The sequence below is a fragment of the Cibotium barometz genome, chromosome 7 (assembly GCF_041138505.1).
Source record: "Cibotium barometz isolate CiBa-2024 chromosome 7, ASM4113850v1, whole genome shotgun sequence".
In the NCBI taxonomy this organism is placed as follows: Eukaryota; Viridiplantae; Streptophyta; class Polypodiopsida; order Cyatheales; family Cibotiaceae; genus Cibotium; species Cibotium barometz.
Genome location: NC_141052.1, coordinates 53928745 through 53953707, shown reverse-complemented (window position 1 = coordinate 53953707; position 24963 = coordinate 53928745). Strand labels below are relative to the sequence as shown.

The 24963-nt window shown below is 42.6% G+C and overlaps 2 pseudogenes; both read right to left on the bottom strand.

The window, feature by feature from the left end:
* Window positions 1–3404: 3404 nt before the first annotated feature.
* LOC147637181 (uncharacterized) lies at window positions 3405–4022 on the bottom strand (annotated as a pseudogene).
* Window positions 4023–4109: 87 nt separating this feature from the next.
* LOC147637180 (uncharacterized) lies at window positions 4110–5748 on the bottom strand (annotated as a pseudogene).
* Window positions 5749–24963: the final 19215 nt, after the last annotated feature.

The window sequence follows — 24963 nt, the reverse complement described above, 5'->3', positions numbered from 1 at the left end:
ACTTGGTGGCAAGAAGGTAATAACAAAATTTCCTTACTGCATATATCATTGCCAACCCTTCTCGCTCCGTATTGGTGTAGTTCATTTCAGCATCGTTCAACTGGCAACTGGCAAAGCTAATGGGGTAGTCTAGTTTATGTTCTCCAGGTTGAGTTAGTACACACCCAGTAGCAAAGTTTGATGCATCAATATGCACATGGAAGATTAAATCCCAGTTAGGCATTCGCAAGATTGGAGCACTCGCCACCCAAGGCCTTCTTTAATAGCTCATATGAACGGTCACAATCTTCGGTCCAAATAAACTCAATGAGAAGCTTGTACAATGGTCGAGCTATCTCAGCGAAGAATAAAATAGACCTTCGATAATAACCAACATGGCCCATAAAGCATTGGACTCCCTTATAGTTGGGTGGGGGCAATTCCAGAATGACCTTGATTTTACTTTCGTCGGTGGAAATCCCATTTTTGGACACTATATGCCCTAGAATAACTCCGTGTTTAACCCATAATTGGCATTTGAAAGGATTCAATGAGATGCGATATAATCTTCACCTTTTAAATATTTTTCGTAAACACATCAAGTGCTCGTCCCAAGAGGAATGAACACAAAGATCATCTAAGAAAGCTTCACAAAAGTCTCTTAGATATTCCTTAAAGGCTATGTTTATCAATCGTTGGAATGTTGCAAGTGCATTGGTTAAGCCAAAGGCCATGACGCGAAAGGCAAACACTCCAAACTCCATTATAAAAGTTGTTTTAGCTTGGTCCTCTACTGCAATTGTGATCTGATTATAACCAGAGTACCTGTCTAAAAAGCTATAAGCCTCCTTGCCCCTGCAACCCTTTCAAGCACATGTTCAGGGCAAGGGGTAATGATCTCTTCTGGTGGCTGCATTAACCTTTTTGAGATCAACGCACACTCTAAGTTTCCCATTCTTCTTTGGTACAATGACTATCGGCTGAGAAACCCATTTTGAGTGCTTAATAGGGTATATGAAACCACATTTTATAAGCTTTTCAATTTCCTCTTGTACAATCTTTGCATACTTAGGATTCATTGGGGGTAGGGACATTGCTAGACTAGTTTAGCAGTGCTAATCATTGGAATTGTGTGTTGCACCACAGAGGGTGGAACACCCTTCATATCATGGTACCAAGCAAATATGTCCTTGAATTCTTTAAGAAGCCTCTTAAGTGTAGCTTCTTCCGTCTTAGTGAGGTCTTGAGCAATAAAAACTGGTTTAGACTCCTCACCTGGATCTGCTAGTTCTATCTCCTTAACTACTGCTGGGCCATCGTAGACACCGCTACTCCCATTGGTAGACATTCGTTGGGCTTTTGTGTAGACGACTTTACGTTCCCTCGTGGTAAACGATTTGAAATGCTCAGGTGCGGGGTGTAAGTCTACCGGTTCTTGTTGTGCCATGCTTTTTTCTTTTAATTTCGCATCCTTTTGTTGCTAAGCTAACTCTCGGTTTTGACGCCTTCTCGCACAGTACGACTTAGTTTTGGCTTCTCTTCGATTTCTAATTGGGCGATGTCATGAGGTTGCGGAATACACCACATGACAGTTTGGAGGTATTGTCCCCAATTATCCGCTAACTTTCGATGAGCGTCATATGCTCCTACATAACTAAGCCATTTTGCAGTGGATCTCTCTTTGTTTATTCTAGTTTGTACATTAGCTCGATAGCATTGTCGCTTATGTCTCGTCTTCTCTTTTTACCTAGTTTTTGATTTTTGTTTATATCAGATTCGGACTCACTTGATCGATCTTCACTTGTGTCCCTCTCACTCTCGGATGAACTGCAAGAGGTTACTGTCCTAGGCCTTGAGCACGTGGCTTCCACACTTGGGTGAATATTTGATTCATACCCCCCTATCAGGCTCAGTCAGTTTCTTATTGAGATTTAGACTCGGAGTTGCATTGGTCAGAGTCTTCGCTACTTTCAGTGTCACGGGAGTTTGCCACTTTCTTGCCATCAGGAGTCAAGTGCATAACACCTATCATGTTTACTAGCACTAATGGTAGCATATCTTGCCCCTCAGGCATTACCCAACTTGTGCCTCTATTTCCCCATGTGTCTATGGTTGCCGCTAGGTGTACCCAATCCACGTTAGCCGACTCAGTCATGCCCAGTAGGACATCCATATAAGGAGAATCTTTCCCATCATCAATTCTTTTTTGCATGTATAGCAATACTTTAATGGGGCTGAGTGAATAGTGGTATCCGATCGATGATAACCTTGCTTCCTAAAGGATACGCACGACCATTCTCAAGATCAACTCGAATAACAGAGTCTTGGAATTGTAAGTAGACATGGTTTTTCGACCAGTCATGCACCATTTGTGCTTCCCTCATGAAGGGACATCCTAAGATCATTTGATATGACATAGGATGCTTAGAGAAATCCATTACAATGAAGGTATGTCTTACCTTGTATCCCAGAACCTTGATCTTAAGGTCCCTTAGCATTCCAATAGGTTTAGCTATAGTTCCGTTTGCCATCTTAACCACTATGTTTGTGACTTCTAGGTGAGGTCTTCCCATAGATTCCCAATAGTTTTTAGTCACAAAGCTCACTCCAGCACCACCATCAAGGATTCCCTTTAGAGTTAATCCCTTGGTAGTAATGGGGACGGTTGCATTAGATTCGTCACCTTCAAAGTACTGTCCCAACTTGTTAACATGTATTTCAATGACCGAGTCTTCATCTAAGTTGGGCTGTATATCCAAATGTTCCTCCTCATCTTGAAGCGTGTCGGGTTTATCCATATTTGCAAATTGTGGTAACCCCGCCTTCAGTTATCCATTGAGAAATGCCCGAAGAGCTAAGACTAGCTCAGGATCTCCGTATAACTTGGATATGATCGTGGTTCTGATTTCAGAGGACATGAAATCCATTAGTTTGGACATATTCAACGGTACTTTTTGAGATATTGGCCCCTAACTAGGGGATGGTGAAGATGGAATTGCTTCCTCTTCGATGGGGTCAGGCATTCCCTCACTAAACATTCTTTCAAGCAAGAAGGGTGTCTGCCCACTTCCTGATGTCCTATCCTCACTTTCTTCCTGAATGATTCTAGGTATAGCTAACGGTTTATGGCTCCTGTGAGTTTGAACTTGTGTAGGAAGCACTGTGTCTAGAATTTTGATTCTTCTAGGGTCTGCTGACTCTAGTTCTCTTTGTGTTTCTTCCACCAAACCCCTTAAGTGTTGCACTCGTTCTATCTCCTCTACTGGGTTTGGGTAAGTTCCAATCTTTTTCTTGAGGGTTTTTGGCCCACGTGGCTTGTCTTTGGGAGTCTCAGTCAGTCTCGGTAGCCGAGAGGGCATTAGCTGACTTGGTTGTGGGGCCAGAGAAGTTTGCTTTTGTTTTCCCTGATTTATCTATTCGCTTGATTATCCTTCGTTGAGCTCCCGAGTGGGTTCCTCCCTTAAAGTAGTGGCTTTGGTCCCCATGGTTCTTATTGAATCAGAATCATCTTTAGGATCATTCATATACACAGGGTCGTCTCCTGTCCCTATATTAGTCTTTGAACTAGGTTTGGAGCTTGTGGCATTAAGCGATCTCTTCCATCGCGTTTTCTTTTTCTTTGCTCGAGCAATTGATGCAGTATCCCTCTCTTCAAGAATGTAGTTTTGATTTTGAAGCATTGACCGTGTGACTACATTCACAGGTACAACAGGTGTGGTTCCTAGTGTCTCATTGGTGACCTCAACCAAATTCAATGGCGTAATCTTGGGTGCACTCGAGTTATGTGGACATGTAAGTACCGGCATTCCCGATGTGCTCCCTTGATTTGGTTGCATTTGAGTAGCAATCTGCTATAGCCTATTAGGGCACTCCGCTACACGATGCAGTCCACCACAATCGTAGCATTGAAGAGGTGGTCTTCTTGCCAAGGTATTAAGGTTTTGCCCTCTTGTGGCGAGAGCAGCCGCTTGATATACAGGCTTGACTTGCTCGAAATGATCCTCTTCATAATCCTCACACGCACTATGTGACTCACAACCCATTTGGTTTATAGGGGTAATCCTTGAATGTGGAGGTTGTGGTCCGATGGTAATGGCACAGACTGGACTAAATTTGGGTTCCTTGTGGAACTATGTGTTGTGAGACGGTTGCTCGAAAGGTGGTGCAGGCATCAGTGTGGGTACTTGAGGTGTGTTTGACCATGCTAGTGGTGCCTGATTTGCTAACATATGCTTAAGTACTAGACAATCCTTAGATTGATGGCCATACTTACCACATGTATTGCAAGTTCCATTGAATTTAACTCTGAATGTGGGACATTCACTCGTGCTATGTGGTCCTAAGCAAACTGAACACCATTGTTGCTCTCTTCTTGGGTACATATGGCTATTTTGAGGAGCTCGATTACCCCTAAAGTATTCTTGGAGAGCCTTAGTAAGGTCAGCTATAGACATTTCGGATATCTTGGGCTCCTTGGCAATAGGTTTTACAGTCATTGTCTCGTGCCCAGATACTTGCGAACTAACACACTTTGTCTCCGAAGACACCTTTTTACCTGCAATCATCAAGTTGTCTTCTAACTGGATTGCATTGGCAGTGACTGCTTCCCACGTTGTAAGACCTCTAATGACTAGGCCATTGTATATGTCCTCGTGGCGCAATCCTCAGATGAATCTATCAAGAAGTTGGTTGTTATTGAAGCGCTCATCGGGAGTACAGCGAGAATTTAGATGCTTTAGTCGACTAATAAAGTCTCTCACTGACTCTCCTTCCTCGCGTTCAGCTTCTTGGAGTTGAGATGCTACTCCCTAAAGCACACACTCACGTATGTATTCTTTCAAGAACAATCTCTTGAGAGTGGGATAGTGAGTACGCTCTTCAACCCTTAAAGTTCAATACCAATCTTTGGCTTTTCCACTCAAGGTTAAGCCTGAGGCTTTACATGTATGTAGCTCATTGTGCTCTTCTAAGGAATCACACACGTGTTCCAAAACTTCAATGTGCTTCCTAACATCTTCGTTACCACTGAAGTTCTAAGTGAGCTTGGCAACTTGTACTGCCTTGCTTCTAGGCTCTCTCTCAGGAGCCATGCCACGCATGTTTTCCGCAATAGATTGTCCAATCGTTTGAGCAAACACTGCTAGATCACCTACGTAAGCAGGCATAGCTAGTGGAGGCAATTCTGGGATGGCCTAGTTGACAGGAGTTGGCATTGGTCTTGGTATGTATGCAGCTGATGGCATTGGTCTTGGTATGTATGCAGCTGATGTAGGATATGATATGTGACTAGGCATAGCTCCTCTTGGATAAGGGTTCTGATAAGGCATTCATGGAGCATACACCATTGGCATAACAGGAGGCGTAGGAGCTACATGAGCATCAGTAACGATAGGTACATATGGTCGATATGCACTGGTACGCATTGTTGTAGGTACTGTACCATTAGGTAGCAGTGTTGTACTAACTACAGTGGTAACGGGTGCACTTTCCGTCATGCTCATCATTGGAGTAGGCATTGTGGATTCCATAATGGAAAGTTGAGCCAAAGTTGGAAAGCTAAAGTTACTGCTCGTGGGCTCAACCTGCATTGAGACTCCAGGAGAAACAACATATGAAGGATCTACGGGACTCACCAAGGGCCAATTACGACAGGGTTGGTTGTTTAGCCTTGCTCGTATCCAAAAATCTCATAGGGCTAGTGGAAACTAGGTTCACTCCCCTATTCTGCCTCTCGAATCGGATAATTCTATGGATAACTTCACATATCATTTGTTGTTGTTCATCTAGATTGGTGGCACTAGATGTAGATCGTATGACTTCTAACCAACCTACATGGTATGTGTAACCCGTGTATAGGTTAGTCAGAGTCTTCGTGTGTAGGTCATATTCCCAATTTTCATTGAGAAATATCTCATCTAAACTTGGCATGCCAAAAGGTTCTCTCAAAGTGGACGCAATGTCGCTTCTTGTGGTTTGACTTCTAGGGACCTCTACTTTAGGAAGAGCGTCAGAAGGTGGTAGCTCTGTAGGGCCTTCATTAAATGAAGTGGGTAGAATATCCACATGGACACTTTTTGGGAGGGCAAGGTCTACATGAGATGTGAATGGCAAATCTACTTCCCCTCCTCCTTCGTTTACTTCACTTGTCACAGGTTCAAAGCGCGTAGCTCTACTAAAAGTCTCTATTAGACGACTAAACATGCTAGATCTGGGTTGTGGGGCCCAAATTGACACGTTTTGGCTTGCTTCCTTAGAGTTCTTGGTAGGGTGCCCTTCCATGACTTCAGAGTCAGAGGACGTGTCACTAGCTCGTGGATCTTGGGTTGCACTTCCTTGGGTTCCAAAAATTGAAGGCCAAGATGCTAACGTGGAGGGATGGTGTGAGCCTGCGTAAATTAAAACGCTTTCTAGTTGCTCAGACGGACCAGAGCGTAGATGCATGTGACATGGGTATCCTACGGGCGTTGGTAACTACCCTTGAAGCCCACACAAGTGGTTTCTCAGGTGTTTCGCACCCCGTTTTTACTTGTTTTTCTCTTATTTTCAACCCGTTTTTACCCCTTACTTATGGTCGAAACTAGACTATAAGGCGTGTGATAGCTCAAGACAAGTGTATCGTTCAAGGGGTCCTAGCATGCTTTACAGCATAGTGTTCGCCTATCCAGAGATCCTGTGGTCCTTAGAACACTCTATTTGTGTCTAGGTGTGAGGCCTAAATTTGAAAGTCCAAGGGTGCCTTTGGGGGGAAAGGTGAAGGCTTTCTCCCACATGCCCACTCCACTCCTTGGGGGGTGGACTACATATAGAGCTTCACTCCCCTTAAGCTTTCACTTGAAAGAAAGCTATGGAGGCTTGTTGAAATTTGAGCAAAATGATGAGCTATGGTGGATCAAACACTAGAATCAACATAATTAACAAAGTGATTAGCAAGTGATTAAGATGTAATTAGTGAATAATTAGCACATAGATTAAAGTAGGCATGGATACTCAAAAACCAGCAAATTCTCATTAGGGCTATGCCTCAATTTATAGAGTTTACATCAAGCATCAAATCCCATTAATTTCTCCATGATTCACTCCCTGAATATCTCCACCTCTTGCCTGATTCTCTCCACCTCTTCTCTTTTCCCTGATTATCTCCCAGAATAACTCCACACTCCTAAATTCCCTCATGCTACCCATTATTCTCTCCCAGTAGATTCTTCTCACCTTTTCACAAGTTCTTTCACAATTACATCTCCTCTTTTACAGCCTCTATCCAAGAGCTTGTTCCCACACACACCCTATTCACTTGTATATTTCAACACCTCCCCTCAAGTGAATGATCCTAACACACCTGGACCCTGTATCAAGTTTCCCTCTTACTTGATAGCCCGCGACCAGTGCCTCAAGTCCCTAAACTCCATAGTCCTTGACACTCTCTCTCTCTATGTGTCTAAGGCTACTATAAGTGCCCGCGACCTTGACTAAAGTGCTCACACATACATCTACCACTTGGCCTACATCATCGGTGGCTCAGAGGTGGTTTTACTTTGTTGGGGTAGGTTACATTGGGTTGTGGGTCTCTCTCTCTCTCTCTCTCTCTCAGAAAAGATGATCCGACTCCACTTCCCTTGGAGCCTCCATGAAGTTTGCCGATGTCGTTCCTTCTTCACTGGGTTTGCTGTAGCAGTCTCTCGCCATGTGTCCTGGCTTTCCACATTTGTGGCAAGTGAAGGTCCTTCCTCCTACTCTGCCTCTTCCTCGTCCTCGTCCTCGAGAGAATCCTCCTCGGGTGAAGAATGCTTTTTCCTCTCCTGTTGTTGAGTCGAGCTCTTTCTTCTCTTTGCCTCTGCTCTCTTGCTCTAGTAGAGCTGCTTCTATCTCGTGTATCTTCAGTTCAGGTACATTCTTTAGTGTTGCTACAATGTTTTCATAATCTCCTTTGTCCACACTCTTCAAAAGTACAGCTAATGCTTCATCATCTTCTACCTTTTTGCCACCAATAGCTGCCAGTTGTTGCTTAATACTTTTATATTTGTTCAAGTGTGTGATTAAGGGTTCACTTTCCTTCATGTCCAATTTGTAGAATTGCATTAATAGATTTATCTTGGAATTTTTTGCTTGTGTACCAAATAATTTATTGAGTTCATCCCATGCATCTTTTGCCCACTGTATCCCTGTGATATGATGAATGATTTCATCATATCACATGCATCTTTTGCCCACTGTATCCCTGTGATATGATGAATGATTTCATCGTTTAAACTGAGTGCAATAAGTCCCAATGCTTTTTCATTCCTACTCTTCCACTCATTTTCTTCTCTTTCTGGGCATTCATCTCTCCCTTCAACTAATCCCCACAGATTTTTCCTCATTAGCAAATACATGGTTTTTGTCTGCCATGTATAAAACTGTTCCCCATTAAATTTGGCTATTTCCTGTGCTGAATTCATGGTGATGTGAAGGGGGTCTTACCTCTTGATCCAAATTCAAGATTGAAGGGCAGTGTCTACCCTTTTACAACTCAATCTGGTGTTTAATAGATGATTACAACAATTTTATCAGCATAAAATCACCAGAAATTACATTAAATTGAGAGTAACCAATTTGTACGGGATGGTTGGAGTATCAAACCAACTCCGATTTGCAATCTGAAGCTTTAGGGATCTGTATCAGATACCTAATGGTTAATTTGAACCCTCAATTGCACCAAAGTGCAGTGATTAGCATCACTGATTAGCAAATTAATGCTCTGGTTTGTGTGCAGAAAACAGAGTATGCGGGGAGCCCAGATCTGGTGCCTTCCACTTCAAATGAGCTCAAATGCTTTCAAAGGCATCAATAGCAATGAGTCTAGTAGAGGATTAAGCCAAGAAACACAAGATTTGACCAAATAATGAAAGCTTAATCTCTGTTTTACCAAAGTCACCTGCAGATTTGATGAAGAGCTTGGATCTCACTGTAGGCTTGATGAAATTGATTTCTGTCTTCACCAGCTTGTAGAGCATGCTTGATTACCCCTTGGACTAGGAGGAATTGAATCAATTTGAACTGATGAAGTGTAGATCTGCAATTTACTCAGAAAAATCAGCACTGAAAGAAACGTCGATTTCTCCTCAACGCTTTCGCGTTTTTCTGCGTCGTTTGATGAGCTTGTAGCTAGATGTGTTGGCTAGCTTGTGTTAAGAGGGCAAGACCTAATGTTGACTGTGCATGGAGAATAGAGTCCTCCACTGGCTGGGGGTGAAGGGGAAGATGAAAAACTCACTAAAAATTGATTTTTTTTTGCTAATTACCTACTAATCCTAATTAATTCACTAATGGGCTCATAAATCTGGTTGATTCTAGGCATGGCTCTGATACCATGTTGAAATTTGAGCAAAATGATGAGCTATGGTGGATCAAACACTGAATCAACATAATTAACAAAGTGATTAGCAAGTGATTAAGACGTAATTAGTGAATAATTAGCACATAGATTAAAGTAGGCATGGATACTCAAAAACCAGCAAATTCTCATTAGGGCTATGCCTCAATTTATAGAGTTTACATCAAGCATCAAATCCCATTGATTTCTCCATGATTCACTCCCTGAATATATCCACCTCTTGCCTGATTCTCTCCACCTCTTCTCTTTTCCCTGATTATCTCCCAGAATAACTCCACACTCCTAAATTCCCTCATGCTACCCATTATTCTCTCCCAGTAGATTCTTCTCACCTTTTCACAGGTTCTTTCACAATTACATCTCCTCTTTTACAGCCTCTATCCAAGAGCTTGTTCCCACACACACCCTATTCACTTGTATATTTGAACAAGGCTCACTCTCCTATATATATATATTTCAAGAGACCAAGGCCGGGGTCGGGGTCAATTGGGGGTTTTTTCTTTTCAATTTTTTTCAAAATAAAAAATTTCTTTCCACTCCACGCGGGTTTCATTTTTTTTATTTTTTTTATTTTTTTAATTTTATTTTGTTTTTATTTTTTTTGGAGAAAATATTAATGAAGATGTTTTAAGGCTGGCCACGGCACCTTGCACGGTGTCGTTGCTATTCTGTCCTCCGTGTACACACACACGCGCACATAGTGCGCAGAACTGAGAAATGGCTGGGCAAAACAGAATTGAAAAAATGAATGGAAATCAATAGCATACACACAATCATGCCTCTCTTTGCCTTTCCTGCAGGATAAGTTTGACTTCAAACAGCAGCCCGAGATGCATCTGGAGCTTGGTGCAGGGCATTTTCCCGACAGCGGTGCCAAAAATGTACGCTCTTGCTGCACGTGTCAGAGCTAGGGACTTGCCAGGCACCGTATGCGAGCTACGAATGGCTGCAAAGCACACAACCAGAAACCAGCAAGTTCAAATAGGGAGCAATGGTGTGTCACTCACCGCTTAGACCACCGTTGTAAAGGATTCTCGTGCCAAGATGAAGAAGGAGCCGCCGCCGTCGCTCTACCGCCACGCAATGCTCGTTCGTTACCCTCTCTCTCTCACACACACACGCAGGAGAAGGGGATGGAGAAGATAAAGCAAGAGCACTCCTTGTATTCAACACATTGAGAATGAGAGGTTTTAGGTTACATTTGACTCTTATATGTGACCTAGCCGTTCACACATGGGCGCCCACACATGGCCGGTCGATCCTAACCCTTATCTTGATGAAATTAGAGGTGCGCCTCTCATCAGCGATCACCCAATCCCTTTATCCTTTACATGTGGTGCCGACAAGCCCGGCCATGACTGAGAATACTTAAAATAATTATATGACGTAAAAAGTAATACGTCTCAATGTCCACCCCATAGGTTAACACTGGGAGATGATCATTATACTCAAATGGTCTAGGTAAGTGCTAAACTCACATAAGAATGGAGGCAAGAATTGTAAGAATTTTTATCTGGATATATAAATATGTATTTTCTTGGAGCTATATAGACATGAAGGGTATTAACCCTAATTTTATTAACATTAAATCAATCTTAATGAAGAAGCAATTTCCCATCCGGTAGTAGAGGCACTCGATGAATCTGAATTATGCCTGTCAAGTTAAAGAAGAGATTGATAAGATGCTAAAAGTAGGTTTTATTTACCCCATTGACAAATCTAATTGGGTGTTTCCAATTGACATCGTCCCAAATAAAAATAGGAAGTTGAGGTATGTGTGGATTACAAGAAATTGAATACAACCACAATTACGAATCCCATTTCATTACCCTTCACAGATTCTCTTATGGAAGCTATCGATGGTCATGAAATGTATTCATTTTTTGATGGATTCAATGGTTATATTCAGGTGTGCGGATGGCACTTGAAGACAAAGAAAAGATAGCTTTTATCACAAAATGGGGGTGTTTACCCCCAATGTTATGAGACAGAATACATCAACTATATTCCAAAGAATGGTTCATGATTTTACGAATATCTCATAACATTCACGAGGGTCGGTGTGTTTGGGAAGCATTCAGAGCATCTTCATCATTTGACACTATGTCTGAAGAGGTGCCAAGAAACCAGACTGAGTCCTCAATCCAGCAAAATGTGCCTTTGCAACAATGAGCACTAGAGCATTCCTCAAACATATAGTTTCAGAGGAAGGATTAGTAGTGGATCCTTGGAAGGTGATTGTCATAGTTAGACTTCAAGCCCTGCGTAACATCAGAAAAATTGGGTAGGTTTCTTATGTAAATCAAATGGTACACAAGGTTCCTTTATTATCTGGAACATGTGGTATATCACCTGTATATACTCACAAAGAAGAATGCTCACTACATATATGGAATGATAAATGTGAGCATGTATTCCGAAATCTCAAAATGATGTTGTTGACAGTAGCACCAATAGTGTAACCTCCAAATTGGGAGAGGTTATTTCATGTTTTTGTGGATGCATCGGATGTTGTAATTAATGCAACAAACCAAAGGAGGATAGTTCTACCCAATTTATTATGCAAGATGGATGCTGTCTATTGCAAAAAACAATTACTCTTGACAACAGAGAGAGTAGCCTTGGGTATGATTTATTTGGTTAATAAGTTCAGACATAATCATTTTATTTTACATGTTCATTGGTTTATCTAGTGTGAGCAAGCCCAATCTCATTGATAAGCTCGCAAGATGCGATAAGCTCACAAGATGGATATTGTTACTGCAGGGAGTTCGAGTTTACCATAGAACACAGGCCTAAAAATGAGCATGTAGTTGTAGATTTTCTATCTCCGTTAGAGTCCAGAGAACCAGCAAATAGAATACCATATAAATTTTTGATGTCGTCCTATTTTTTTGGATGTTCACCAAACACGTGGTATGATGAAATGCTTATGTTCTCAACAAATGGAACATTTTTGGAGGGAATGATTAGTGATCATTTGCTCCAAAAAAGAATGGCACTCCATAGTAAAACTTTTATAATTGTAGCAGGCGAGCTGTACAAAATGGGGGTGGATCAAATTTTAAGACGATGTGTTCAACTTCATGAGAAAGTTATAGTGATTACAAAAGCACATCAAGGTGTCACTGAAGGACACTTTTTGGAGAAATTACAGGTTGAAATATATTTCAGGCAGGATTACGGTGGCCCACAATGTTAAAAGATATCTGGTAGTTTGCCACCAAAGACTTCTATCAACGGTTAGGATAATCAAATGCTACATAATTCGATAATAATCCAATATTGATGCTAGAAGTATTTCAAAAATGGGGATTGGATTTTGTAGGACCTTTCAAGCCCCCAGCTCTAAGAATCAACAATAAATACATTTTACTCGCTACTAATTATTACACAAAGTGGGTTGAAGGCCAAAGCTCTCAGAGATAACAAGGCTATATCAGTAGTAAAATTCTCTTATGAGATGATAATGACCATATTTGGCTATCCAATTAAACTAGTCAATGATTGTTAATGGATTAACATGCTACCTCACAAGCATAAGGGAGAAGAAGAAGACACTGCATTCAAGGGTAAAATCCACTGAGTAGCACTTGGCCAATCCTATTAGGGTGAACTCCCTAATGTGAGGTGGCTAGGGGCTCACTCTACACTCTCTTTGTGTCACCCAAAGAGAGATCAAAGCAAGCTATGGAGGAGAAAGAGGGAAGGAGCTATGGAGAGCTCAACCTCTACCTCATTCCAATTGTATGCAAAAAAGACAAGGTGGAGAGCAATGAGAAGCGAGTGAAGGATAGAAGGGAGAGCAACACCATTCCTATTCACATACACCAACAATCACAAGCAAGCAAGCAAGCCACCATAAGCTCAAGAGAGAGAGAGAGGGAGAGAAGGTAAGACTCAATTAAGACAAATGGGATTGTCTCTTTTCATATTTCTTAAAATGTCTTATATACATGAGCTCATATTTACAATGTTTGGCTGCCCAATTACAAATGGGGGCCTAAAACTAGTCTTCCTAGTTTAACTAGCTCTATGTACATCAATTCCCTATGACTGGCATTACATAAGTTGTAAGATCAATCATCCCATGTCTCAATTAGCGCTTAGTGCGGTTACACAAAGATGAATTACAAAGGAGGTATAGTAGCTGCGTGAAAGGTCATGTTAACCAAAGTGGTTGACATACCCCCATCCTGATTGCAAGTTTGTTGAGTTTTTTCTATAGGTGCAAGCTCGTGTGGTGTGGCCTCTTTGCTGGTGGTGGGGAAATGGGAGAGGTGGATGGAGGGTATAAAGAAGAAACAGTGGCATCTGGGCCGCTCAACTCAATTGCCCATGTGGCAACTCTTCTCATCCCAGTGCATAATAGAGGACCCTGGTGAGTAATGTTGCTGCCATCAACTTGCCTTGGGGGTTGAAGCATACAACATGGATCTCCCGGAAGAGGTAGTGAGACCAATTGACCTATTGACCCTGGTGCACACGAGCTAAGGTGGTTAAGATGCACTTGCTGAACTTGTTAGTCCACCTAGTGGTGAGGAGAAACTACAGAGCTCATGCTTGCATCACAAGGTCATCCTAGGCAATGTTACCCCACTCAACTCCATCTTTATTAGCATTGCCCCTGTACAAGCCACGTGGGTGAGCTTAAGGGCATTGACTAGGCATACATATGGTTTCTCCATATGTGGGAGTGCAAGTGCCTCTCACACAAGCCTTACGCTGAGCTAAACTCGATGCTTTCAGCCCTCAAAATCCAATATTACATCGGTGTGCTGATTTGCATCATAGGTTTCGGTGAAGTATAAGGCGTTATACAAATCCGGTCCCTAAGGCTCTAGGGTGGGTAGTTGGCCCAATCCAAGCTGCTCTAATTTTTGCACCACCGCTAGGTCATCTACAACAGCTCCATAGCATGGACTAGTGTAGTAAAGGAGCTTATGCTCAGCTTTACGATGATTCTTCATCAGCGAATGGACAGTGTGTCCATTGACTTGCTTCATCAATGCTTTGCCTAGGTGGGAGAGCTGGGTGGGGTGCTTCGCGTACTCCTCGAAGCAGCTGCACAGCAGGTAGGTCTCTTCCTCCTCACGAAAGTGTGGTGGAGCACCTCCAGGATGGAGTCGAAAGTTTCTAACATCTTGAATGACAGCTATGAGGGGGTAAGAGCTTGGGGAAAAAATTTACAATAGTTTGGCTAGGCTGAGAGTGAAAAGTGAGGAAATGGAAGGAGGGGGCCCATATTTATAACCCTCTGAAGAAGACATGACCGTGGCAAGTTCAAGGAATGGGCGTACGACTATAAGCATACGAGCATGCGAAGTGAGACTGCGAGTAAACGGCCATGGCAAGAGGAGCGAATGGACGTGGCAAGCTGAGTGAACGACGACGGGCTTGCGGAACTGGTTGGAACAACTGGGGGCTTTTGAATAGAGAGTTGACACGACCGTGGTGGCAGTGTGCGAGAGAGGGAATCATCTTTCCAACCTGGAAACGTCCATGGAAATCCACACTTTGAGAAGGGAACGGCCATGCAAAACTTGGAACGGCCGTCGCGGGCTTTTCGGTTGACGAAGAAACGACCATGGCAAGTTTTTTTTTTGTGCACCCTGTAATAGGTTTTGTACACAAAGGCTATGCCGTCAGTACCCCATTGAGGGTTTTGTACTGACCGCGTGCCCAATATGCCAAAGAAAGGAGTCTATGCCAATTAGGTATTGGCGAAGTAGGGGGTGGCACTTCCTGAAGAGATTTCGATGAGGGTGGCAAGGAAATAGCTGGGGTTGAGGTGGTTGATGGGAGTTTTGCGGTCCTATCAAGCCTCTGAATGATAGGCGAAGGAATTGCTGATGTTGACGGTATATCTATAAGGAAGTTTGTCATCGGTAGCTTGGGGGTGACTGTGTCACATAGGACTTTCTGCTTCCCTTTGTCTTGAGTAATCTTGACTGCAGATGTTGCCTTGGGTACCCGTTGAAGGGTAGGTGACTGTGGTGTGACATGAGGTAGGAGCTTAGGTTGGAGAGGTTTGGGGATCCATATGGTATGATTGCCTTCATAGTAATGTTAGGCACGGAGAAGAGATTTTGGGATCCACTGAAGGGTTGAGTGTGTGGGTTTAGGGTTCGGTCAAGGGTCTTAACGCCTAGGAGAGCATGTACATCTGCGTCAATCCTGTACCCTGTAGGCTTAAGGTTGGGGAATGGGGGACCTACACTGGGGGATGAGAAACTTTGGATACTTGTTGGTGAGGGGGATGGTGGGACCTTTTGGGGATCCACAATGGAGATGCTCCCTCATAGTAGCCTTGTCTTGCAAGAAGTAGCTTGGGCAGATATTGAGCCTTGTGGGGATTTGTTAATATGGTTAGCAGTGTTAGTTTGGTTAGTGTGATTTGGTAGGGCAGCTACTTGTGACTTGGCCATGTGAGAGCGCACTGCCTCTTTGCGTGGTGGTGGTGTGGATGCGAGAGGCATTGATGTGGATGGCATGTTGAGTGGACTCTTTTTTGGGGGAATGCAGTGATAAGGGTGAGGTGTTGGGGTACTTGTGGGTGGTGCAAATGGGAGTTCTTGGCATGGGGAAGTAACGGGAACTAGCTCTTCATCTGTCATTAGAATGGTAACGTGGCCCAGAAGCCAATTGTAGGGTGGCCGTCCGTGCATCCCAGTCGATGTTGCATATGTTATGGCCCATCCATCCCTTGCCGAGGAGGATCTCTTCATGCATAGTTCCTGTAGGCATCACATAAAACTTCCCTTCCAAGGGATTGTTTCCAATGTGGAACAAAAGTGTGAATGTGCCAATGCAGTGAATATGCTATGAGGCAACTGTGGTGACAATGGCAGGTGTTTCTTTCAATGTGGGTTCCCCGAGTTTCGTAGGATAGTAGATTGTAGCTAGTCCCTATATCAACAAGAGCTAATTTTTGGACAAAGCTATTTGGTATGGTCATTCCTAACCATAACCAAGCTGGCTTCACCTCCCAGTCTTCTTCTTCTAAGTCAAATACTTGGGCCATGTTGACCATGATATGCTTTTGCCTCAACTTGCTTGCCTCACTTTGGCCTCTTCTTGTGCAGTTTCTTTCGTATCCTCATGGTCTTGTTTTCGTTGTTTTTTTATCATGGATTGGTTTCCAGGTGGCCTCGGTGAGAGGGCCATAGTAGCGTTTAAGTTTGCTACCATTGAAGTAACCAGCCATCTCAACACCATCAAGTATTTCAATGCACAGAACACCTTGTGGTGTGATCTCAGAGGCTAGGAAAGGTCCTTAGCCCCTCAGCTTGAGATTTTTCTTATATGTTTTGGTGTTGAATAAGAGGACCATGTCACCCTCATTCATCTCTTTGTCCTTGAGCTCATCATCAAACCATTGTTTATGCCTGAGCTTCTCTATAATCATGTTGTAGGCTGCTAAGAGGTGGGTTTCATCAAGCTTTTCAAGTTCAAACATGCAACAACTTAAGGCATTTTTGGTGAGTTTTTTGTGCACTCTGACACGTAGACTCGGGACTCAGAACTCCATGGGCATGACCGCTTCAGTACCGTAGGTTAAACTAAAAGGGGTAGCATTGGTTGTCGCTTTGTACAAAGTTCTATAGGGCCAAAGTGCAGTCGGCAACTTTTGTTCCCAATCATTGGCCTCCATTGTTTTGGTGAGAATGGCACACATGGTTTTGTTTGTGCTTTTGGCTTGGCCATTCGCTTGAGGATAGTAAGGGGAGGACTTCTTGTGTGGACGACAAGGAACTCTTGCAAGAGGAATTTGATTACCTTGTTGATGAAATGCGTTCCATTGCTTGAGAGGACAACCAAAGTGTGTGATCACAGACTCATACAGAAATTTAGCCGCAATCGAGCATTAGCTTTGCGGGTTACCGGAGCTTCTACCCAATTGGTACAGTAGTCCGTGGGGGGCAACAATTATATATATGGCTTAAGTGTATTTGGTTGCTGGACTGATGGGTCCTACAAAGTCTATCCCCCATTTTTCAAATGGTTGTAAGGACACGATGGGGTTCAGGGGCATGTGATCCTTGAAACGAGGGATTGCTACGCGCTACATTCATCACATCGTTTGACATACTCAGTAACATCAGCCCCATTAAGGTGGGCCACCATAACCCAGCTGTGAGAACCTTATGAGCAGTGATATCTACTACAAAGTTCCCGCCAGCACAGTAGAGTGAGCCCGTTCAAGGAGGAAGACATGCTCATCTTCTCTAACACAATGTCTTTGCAGGTAAGGGGCCACCTTTTTTATTAAATGATGGGCATGATCCTTGTTGAGGAGAGGATCAACTGGTAAGCCATTGGCTAAGAAGTGAGCCACTTCTTCATCGCATTTAGGAATTAAGCAAAGTTGGAACAGGACGACGTCTAGTAAATCAACGTCTACTCCCATTGGCTATTCGCCCATTGGGAATCCTTGATATGTGATCTGCAAGAACATGCTGAGAGCCTTTCCTCACCGTAATGGTGAAAACAAACTCAAGCAAGATAAGCAGCCACCTAGTGATTTTGCCTATCATATAGGGCTTATTGACCATGTACAAGAGGGCTTGATGGTCTACGAAGAAGACGAACTTGGTCGCCAAAAGATAATGGAGGAACTTCTTAACCGTGTAAACCATTTCTAGTCCTTCTCTCTCAGTTGTGGTGTCATTTCTCTCAGCGTTATTGAGTTGGCGGCTGGCAAAACTGATGGGGAAATCCATCTTATGTTTGCCTAGTTGGGCGCCACGGATGGGGAAATCCATCTTGTGTTTGCCTAGTTGGGCCAGCACACATCCTATGGCAAATGCTGAGGCGTCAATATGGACATGAAAGATGAGATCCCAGTTAGGGGATCTAAGAATTGGAGCGCTTACCAAGGCTTTTTTGAGTGTGGTGTAGGCCCTCTAGCATTCTTCTATCCACTCAAAAACTATAAGGAGTCCATAAAGGGGTCTAGCAATATCAGCGTACATAAAAATGAATCGCCCAATAAGCTGACGTGTCCCATGAAGGACTGGATACCCTTGAAATTGGTATGTGGGGGCAGCTCAAGAATGAGCCGCACTTTGCTATCATCAGTCGATATTCCTTACCTAGAGACAATGTATCCCAGGATCACTCTGTGTCAAACCTAGAATTGGCATTTAAGAGGGTTCAAAGAGATGCGGTATAGTCTGCATTGCTCTAGCACCCTGCGCACACATGCGAGGTGCTCCTTCCAAGAAGAATCGACACATAGGTCATCTATTAAGGCTTCGAGGAATTTTCAGAGATATTCCTTGTAAGCCATACACATTAAGCGTTGGAAGGTTCCGGGGGCATTGGTCAACCCAAAGGGCATGACTCTATATGCGTATGCACCTCATTCAATAGCGAAAGCAGTTTCGTGGTGGTCCTTGGGATCAATCAGCACCTAGTTTTATTGTGAGAATCCATCTAGGAAGCTGTAAGCTTCCTTTCTCGCTACTCTTTCTAGCACATGTTTAGTGAATGGTAAAGGATAGTGATCCCTTATGGTGACGGCATTGACCTTTTTGAGATCAATGCACACCCTGATGTTTTTGTTTTTCTTGGGCACTATCACGATCGGTGATACCCACTCTGTATGTTCAATTTCATAGATGAATCCGGCGTCGATAAGTCTTTCAATCTCTTTGTGGACCATCTTGGAATATTTGGGGGTTCATGGGGTAAGCTCTGGCCTAGCTCCATCAACCATGGGAATGGTGTGCTGGATCACTTCTCGGGGTACACTTTCATATCCATCTACTTCTAAGCAAAGCAGGCCTAGAATGGGGTAAGCTCGTTGTTTGACTGGCCTAGCTCCATCAACCATGGGAATGGTGTGCTGGATCACTTCTCGGGGTACACTTTCATATCCGTCTACTTCTAAGCAAAGCAGGCCTAGAATTTAGTCAAGAGAGAAATGAGCTCGGCTTCTTCTTCCTTAGAAAGATCTTTTACCACAAATACGGGCCTCGGGTCTTCACCCGCCGGGCCTACCAGGTTCACTTCCTTAACCTTGGTTGGTGGACCGTCATATGAGGTCCCAGGTTGCCCACCATTAGACCTTTGTGCCGAATCACATTGAACAAAGTGGTTGGCCATTTGAAAGGTCTTAAAGTGCTTGGGTAGTTCTCGTGTTTCGTCGGCTTTAGCACATTCCTCCATCAATTAGTCTTTTGGCTTATTTTTCTGTGAGTGCCAACTTTTTGTTGCATGGCTTGCGTACAAAGCGGCAAAGTTTTTCAGGGAGTGGTTCTAGTTGAATGGGTTCAACTGGCTGTGGTATAGTAATGTGAACCAAAAGAGAGCTGTTTGCGAACTCTTTTCGCCACATTTCATTGAAATGCTCAGGGGCTTGCGGCACCCACACATTTCAACCAACGGGTTTTAGAGTTGTTTGGGAAGATGTACCGCTCTGGCCCAAGAAATCCCTCAGGCCTATGAGTTTTATGGGAGCGTGTACTCTTTGATAGCTTGGCTCTATCAACCTATTCAAGCTCTTGTGTGGCTATATTGTCCAGATATGCTAAACTAAGCATATATAATGATGTAAAGCTCTTGCCCATCCATCGCGGCAAATCTTGTACCAGTTTTTCTAGGCAAGATGTCTAGGGTAGCAAGGATATGCATCCAGCTCTCAAAGTCTTCCGCCGGCTCCGAAAGTGGTGCGCAATCCTCACTCTCCCTTTCATCTTCCAGTGTTTTATGGCATGTTTGGCATAGATAGACTTTAGTAGTTCCTGTAGTTGTGACTGAGTCCTCTGCAAATGGTTTGCCACTCATGGGGTATACTTTCCACATGCGTAGATTGATCTTGAAGGTAAGATCTTTTCTATAAATGTAGATGTGGTCAGTATCCCAATCATAGATTATCTTGGACTCTCGCCATAAAGGGTCTGCCCACGGATGCAATCATATGAAGCTGGCTGACGTCCAAAATTCATCACCACAAAAGTGTGGTGGTAGGTGGTCGGTGGTTCCCAGAATCTTAATTTTAAGATCCCTTAGTAGACCAATGGGTATAGCAGTGGCTCCATCAGTGAGCTTAACTAATAATTGGGTGTTATCCAAGGCACGAGCTCCCCATTTTTCCCAGCATTGTTTGGTCACAATGCTCACTCGGGATCCTCCATCCAAGATTGCAGTAACTTGGTGGCTGTCAGAAGTTATCGGCAAGGCCGATAACTTGGTGGCCGTCTATCGGCAAGGCCATATTAAGTTCATCACCTTTAAAGTATTGTTTGAGCTTGTTCACTTGAACAATAGGAGTCCCTTTTATCTTAAGAGGTATGTGGAAATCTTCCTCCTCAAATTCATCAGAGCTATCGGGCTCCATGGTTTTGTGCATGCCCGCCCTGAGAGACGTCCCTCCATCTAGTCTTTCAGGTCATTCCATAGGGTTGGGCTACCTTGGAGCAAAGTGCCGATAGGAATTTGGACCTGAGACAAGATGAAAGAAGAAAGACCTGCAATGTCTCTTGGGACGGAGGCTGTCCTTTGATGAGGAAGGTAGGGTCTACTTTGTCTCAAGCTTTTTAAGGTGTATGGGATGGGAACATGGATTTTTGCATTGGTTCCCCTATGATGTTCATCTCCCAGGTCTCTAAGATATTCGTCACCTTGTCTTTTTGTTGGGGGGTAGCTTCTTCTTCTGTTAACTCTTGCGTGATTCTCTTTCTCCCACCCTCTTCCCTCCCCCTCTCTCACTCTCCTTCGTCTCCCTCTCCCTCTCCCTCCCTCCCTTTCAGTCTCCCACCCTCCCTCCCTCTCTCTCTCTCCCACCCTCTTCCCTCCACCTCTCTCACTCACCTTCATCTCCCTCTCCCTCCCTCCCTTTTACTCCCCCCCTCTAACTCTTTCTATCCTTCTCTTTACTCACTCTCTCGCTATCATTCTCTTGGCTCTCTCTCTCTCTCTCTCTCTCTCTCTCTCTCCCCCCCCTCTCACTCTCTCTATCCTTCTCTTTGCTAACTGTCTCTATACTTTGCTCTCTTTGGTAGCTCTCTCTATCCCCCCCTCTCTCTCCTTCATTTCCCTCTCTCTCTCTCTCTCTCTCTCTCTCTCTCTCTCTCTCTCTCTCTCTCTCTCTCTCTCTCTCTCTCTATATATATATATATATATATATATATATATATATATATATATATCCCTCTCTCACTCTCTCTATCCTTCTCTTTGCTAACTCTCTCTATCCTTTGCTCTCTTTGGTAGCTCTCTCTATCCTCCCCCCCTCTCTATCCTCCCCCCCCTCTCTCTCTCCTTCATTTCTCTCTCTCTTCCTCCCTTTCACTCTCCCACCCTCTCTCTCACTCTCACTCTCTCTCTCCTTCTCTTACCTCTTGTCCTCCTTCCCTCTCTCGCTCTCTATATCCTCCTCCTCTCTCACTCTCTATCCATCTCTTTGCTCACTCTCTCTATCCTTCTCTTTACTCTCTCTTTCTCTCTCTCTCTCTCTCTCTCTCTTCTCCTTCTCTTGGCTCTCGCTCTCTCCCTCTCTCTATCCTTATCTTTGCTCACTCTCTTTATCCTTCTGTCTCTTTTGTAGCTCTCTCTGTCCTCTCCATGTCTCACTCTCTCTAGCATTCTCTTTACTCACTCTCTCTATCCTCTCCTTGTCTCTCTCTCTCTGCCCTTCTCTTTGCTCTCTCTCTTTCTCACCCTTTGTATCCTTCTCTTTGTTTACTCTCTCTATCCTCCCTCTCTCTCTCCCTACCCTTCTCTCTCTCTCTCTCTCTCTCTCTCTCTCTCTCTCTCTCTCTCTCTATATATATATATATATATATATATATATATATATATATATATATATTTCCTTCTCATTTCTAAGATCCTCGAGTCTACAAATGCTTCACTACCTTATTCATCCACACAATATAGAAAATGTCGATTCTTTATTGGTTTGTATGACATGTTGTACATAAACATCATTACAAAGGGGAATGATGTCTTATTGTAAAACCCCAACATGTGTTGCTATATATATATATATATATATTTCCTTCTCATTTCTAAGATCCTCGAGTCTACAAATGCTTCACTACCTTATTCATCCACACAATATAGAAAATGTCGATTCTTTATTGGTTTGTATGACATGTTGTACATAAACATCATTACAAAGGGGAATGATGTCTTATTGTAAAACCCCAACATGTGTTGCTTTCGCTCTCTTTCTCTCTTTTTTAATATGAAAAATAAGATCATGGCATAATCATAAACAATTGCTAAACCCAGTCACTTGAATATTCACAAATAAACATGTTTACTGTACTATAATGAAATCTTCATCAAGACACCCTCTACTACATCCTCTTCGGGATCAATACAAACAATGTTCATGCCTAATTTCTATGCTACCATAGCACAATCTCCACATCCAGCATAAAGCTCTATTATCACTTTCCCTTGCTTTACACGACACTTAACAGGCTATCCCAAAAGTCACATCCATGCTGAGATCCACTTGCAAAGAAAGCACCTCTCTTAATTCCACCAAAAAAAAATGCCCTTATTTTGGAGCACAAAAATGTTAACGCCATACCTCGCCATATTGTCCCATTTGGGTGTCTACCCCAGTACATCATGTTGCAAGGATCAATAATATAATCAGGTGAGAAAGGTTGTCATTGGTTTTGTGCAACTATGCTCGTGTGAAGGTAGCATCGATGAGAGTATTTTTACAATCAAACCATAAGATGATGGTGTAGATCATCTTATATCTATCCAATCAACTAGTCTCGCTGGAGAGAAACCATGTTATATCTTTACCTTGTTGTTCGAATAATAGGAGAGTCAAGCAACACTATAGCAAGCACCCCAAAAGAAGTTATTATTGATCTTATAAGAGAATATTCTCCCACAGGTACACCACTTTAGAAGAGTGTGGTTAAATACTTATTGTCTAAGGAATCTCATGCTGGTGTTCTTCGTAGAATGTTATTAGTAAGCACACATATTGAGAAAGTAGAGGAGATTCCTCAAATCTATAATGGCAATGTGGCTTTTGAGTTGCCGAATGTATGTGATCCTTCAGTCTCTCTAATGCAAGGAATGGAGCAAGTACATGATGGCCATTATTGTGTGAAACCTGTGGAGAGTCACATGAAGTTTCATGGAGTTGTACGAAAGAGTTCTTGTGGGAGGCTTATTTAAGTGCACTTATGCCTTGTGTGAAAGCATAACTATGAACGGCATACCGAATACAACATCATGGATTGGTAAGCTTATTACTTGGCTCAATTTCAATAAACTTTGATTAATAAGAGTATTTATTGAAACTTTGTAATTTCTCACATAATAAGCAAGCTCACACATAAGCTTTCCGCGCTCAGCTTAACAAATGAGTGGATATGGATCACTAGCTTGTTTTTACTGTAAGAACAAACATGTATGTAGAAGAATATTTGGTGCTATGGTGTACTATTGTATGGCTGCTAACCCACATATGACGAGATTAATGATTTCAGAGGTGGCTACAAGTGGTCCGAGAAAGATACAAATTATTATGTGAGTGAACTTTCTTGAGAATTTAATTATATTTATTCAATAAAAATTATAGTTAGAGATGAGAGTACATGAATATCTCTAAACAATTAGAGAAATATAATTTATGTTAAAAATAGCATATTTATGATAAAGATCCCCAAAAAGTAGGTTGGTTTTTTCATACACTTGAATTTAGCGAAACGGCCCGCGCTAATTTGTAGACCAAGCCTATTCCTGTAATTTCAAGTACCAACTCGACTATATTCTAACAAAAAACTAGAGAGATATAGTGGCTACAAGTTGTAGGCCTATGCTTGTGTATATAGAGAGTCAAGACAGGCTTAGATAGGCAAATGTCTACAGGGAGTATTAATTCTCTTATTGTTTTCCTTATATGGTTTAATTATTTCATGAGTGAGAGAGAGAGAGAGAGAGAGAGAGAGAGAGAGAGAGAGAGATTAAACATGGTTTGTAAGAATTGCAGGTTCCTTGGATGAAGCTCTCTTTTCTTTCTATGTTCTCTTTTCTCCTTTGATCAGAAGATGTACGATTGTATCAAATTACTTCATACCTTAATAAATCATTGAAATACTCATATATGAGACCGAAGGTCTTACATATGGGGGGGCAGATTGGACCCAATGCTTTTGTCTTGTGTTCATAAATATTTTTTCGTTTAAATTTTTCATTTAATTCTTCTTCTAAGGTTGATGTATTAACTTGTAGTTAACTTATTTAAAGTAATTTGTAAAATTTGTTGAAATCTTGTACTTAGAGAAAAGGTCTTGTAATAGTGGTATCAGAGCTACAGGCCAAGTACAAGATCTTTTCACATGCTTAGGGAAAGAAAATCAAATATGTGGGTTATGGACTAACCTATTAATAATTCGACTATAGTGCTTCTGCTATTTTGTAGAACATCGTTGCAATCGAATCTATGTAAGGTAAGCACACATATTTAGACTTGTTGATTTGAGCCATTTCAAACCTAAGGATTGCTTTCCTCAAATTTGAGAGATTCTTGCTACAAGTATCTTATAAAGGTATTTATACAAGCCTGCCTTACATTTTGTACAAGTTTATTTTGTTCGGCTTAATTTGACCTATCTTTCTTTTATGTC